At 33.0% G+C, this 3,094-nt stretch overlaps 1 pseudogene; it reads left to right on the top strand.

Annotated features, from left to right (window-relative positions):
- The first annotated feature begins 963 nt into the window (after positions 1-963).
- LOC109676203 (histone deacetylase 2 pseudogene) lies at positions 964-2,002 on the top strand (annotated as a pseudogene).
- The last annotated feature ends 1,092 nt before the right edge of the window (positions 2,003-3,094 follow it).

Genomic DNA, 3,094 nt, shown 5'->3' with positions numbered 1-3,094 from the left:
ATTTGAAGGAATGTGAGAATCAGTGTAATTTGTTTAGCAAGGGAGTAAGTTTTTATTTCTCAACAAAAGAGGATGAGAATCAAAGGAGCACAAATAAGACAGAAATTAAAAAGTCAATAAGTACTGCAAGTGAAAAATGCACAAAAAAGCCTGAAGAAAATGAAGGCAAAAAACAAATATCTTCCATATGGATAAAAGTAGAGATGAAAATAAGCAGAATATGATGTACATGGAGTAGTTACTTAAGTTCATGATTAATATATATTCTTAAGGAAAAAAGTTAATACAGGTCATGAATTGGTGTGGCTGCTATCCCAATCTCTGCTCTCTGGAACCCTGGGACAAGCAGTACCTAAACCTTCTCACACCCCTTCCTGTCTTCTCTTTGACCTGCCCTTCCCATGGTACTGCCAGCTCCAGCAGTCCTCCAACCCTTTTGATCTCTCCGCAGAAGGAAGAGAGAGCTGAGAGTGGCAGTCTCGGTAAGGTTCCTTTCTTTTCCATTTTACCATGGCAGACCCTGGCTAACAGTCAAGAAGGTGGTAAAAAGTCTGCTAATATTATGATGTCAGCTTACCCTTAGAGATAAAAGTATATTTTAGTCTTGTAATTCAAAATGATCTGAATATTCTGATATCAGAAGTTACCATTATAGACAGGGTCATAACATTAAGTTTCATGGAATATGGATGATTCATGAATTCCTGTTAAATTATGGTTTATACAAAGAGAGATATATAATTCTCATAAAGTCATTGCCAAAGAGGTGACAAATTTGCACAGTGACAAGTATATCAAATTTCTGCAGTCAATAAGATCAGATAACATATCTGAGTATAGTAAGCAGAGGCAGCATTTTTAAGTTGAAAATTGTCCAGTATTTGATGGGCACTTTGAATTTTATCAGCTCTCCACTTGTGGCTCAGTTACTGAGGCTATGAAGTAAACCTACAGCAAACTCATATGACTGTTAACTGGGCTAGAGGATTATATCATGCCAAGAAATCAGAAGCACCAAGATTCTGTTATTTTAATGATACTGTCTTTGCCATCCTTGAATTACTAAAATATCATCAAAGGGTCTTACGTAACTCTCCATCATGGGATGATGTTGAAAAACTTTTTATACAACAGATTATGTAATGTCTATTTCATTCCACAAATATTGGGAAAACTTTTCTGGCACAGGAGATCCTAGGAATGTTGTACAGGAAAAGGCAATTTCAATATCATCAGTTTTCCAATGAGAGAAGATATACAGCTGATGAGTCATAAGGGAGGATATTTAAGTTTATAATCTCAAAAGTGATGGAAATGTATTAACCTAGTACTGTGGTATTACAATATGGTGCAGACTCATTATCTGGTGATAAGCTTGCTTGCTTCTAACAGTCAAATGTTATGCTAAATGTGTACAAGTTGTAAAAACTTTTACTTTACCACTAGTGATAAGTGGAGGCAGTGGATATACAATCTGTAATGTTGCTTGATGTTGGATATGAGACTGCAATTGCCCTTGATTGTGAGATTCCCAGTGAGTTGACATATAATGATTACTTTGAGTATTTTGGACCAGCTTTTAAACTGTATATTAATCCTTCAAATATGACAAGCCACAACATCCCAGAATGTATGAAAATTATAAATCGGTTGTTATCTGAAAATTTACACATTACCTCATACACTTGGTGTCCAAATGCAAGCTATTGCAGAAGATGCTATTCAAGAAAGACAGTGGAGATAAGATGGAGAAGATCCAGACAAGAGTATTACTATTCAAGCATCAGACAAGTGGAAATAGCTTGTGATGAAGAATTCTCAGATTCTGAGAATGAAGAAGAAGGAGACCATATAAATGTAATGGATCATAAGAAAGAAACAAAGAAAGCAAGGATCAAAGAAGACAAGAAGGTAACTAAAGAAAAAAAAAGTGGACATTAAGGAAGAAAATAAATCTCTGGAAAACAGTGGTCTAACAGAAGTAAAACTTAAAATATACTAATTTAAAAATATTGATAAATTTTTTTTATTTGTTTTATTGTTAAAATTTTTTGTGAAATACCTGAAGTAAAGCTTACCACATACAAGGAAGAATTTTACTTTTCCTAACATTTTCTGAACCCGTGGCACTGTAATACAAAATCCAAGTGGGATGGGGGAAACACAGAAAGAAAATAAAACTACAAACCAGTATCTTTCATTAAAATAGATGCAAAAATCCTCAAAAACTTTAAGTCAAACCAAATGAATAATTATATACCCTGACCAAGCAAAATTTATACCAGCCATGCAAGGCTGCATTTATATTAGTGCCCCCAAAATGAAAAACATATATATAATTGTAAATTTAGAGGATATGACCCATATAAAAAACTATATAACTCTGATGAAATTAATCAAATAACTAATTAAATGGAACTTCTTTCAGGAATATGAGTAGGAAGGCTCCATATTGTAACAGTAAAGTTTGTCCTAATTTCATCTCTAAATTTGATGTACCCAGAAAAATTTTCCAAGGAAAATGCAAGCAAACTATTTTGTAGATATGGACAGATTTATTTTAAACTTTATATTATGAGAGGAAAAATCACCAGTACCTAATACAATATTCAAGGGGAAGGACAAATTAGAAGACTGACATTCTTTGACCTTAAGAACTATAAAAATTCAAGGATCAGATGAAGTGCTAATGGCAAGCGAATAGATAAACAAATCAATACAATAGAAAAATATCCCAGAGATACACAGGTATAAATATAGTCAACTTGTATTTGACAAATGAACAAAGACAATTCAGAAAAGATAATTTTGTAAACAAATCACACTAGAACACATGTAGATCACATGCTAAATATGATTCAAGTTATACACATTTGCAAAAATTAACTCAAAATAGTTTAGCATACCTAAATGTGAAGTGTAAAACCCTAAATTTCCTAGATGATGACATATGAGAAAAGTTAAAGAAGTTTGTTTGTGGTGATGGTGTTATTAAAATGCAAAATTTCTCTTCAGTGAAAGACACTGTTAGGAAAAGAAAATAACAAGCAAATATTCACAAAACACACATGTGATAAAGGACTGGTGTCCAAAA

This window comes from Castor canadensis, chromosome 5 (genome assembly GCF_047511655.1).
Source record: "Castor canadensis chromosome 5, mCasCan1.hap1v2, whole genome shotgun sequence".
Classification (NCBI taxonomy): domain Eukaryota; kingdom Metazoa; phylum Chordata; class Mammalia; order Rodentia; family Castoridae; genus Castor; species Castor canadensis.
The sequence above is the reverse complement of the archived record's forward strand: the minus strand, read 5'-3'. Positions and strand labels throughout refer to the sequence as shown.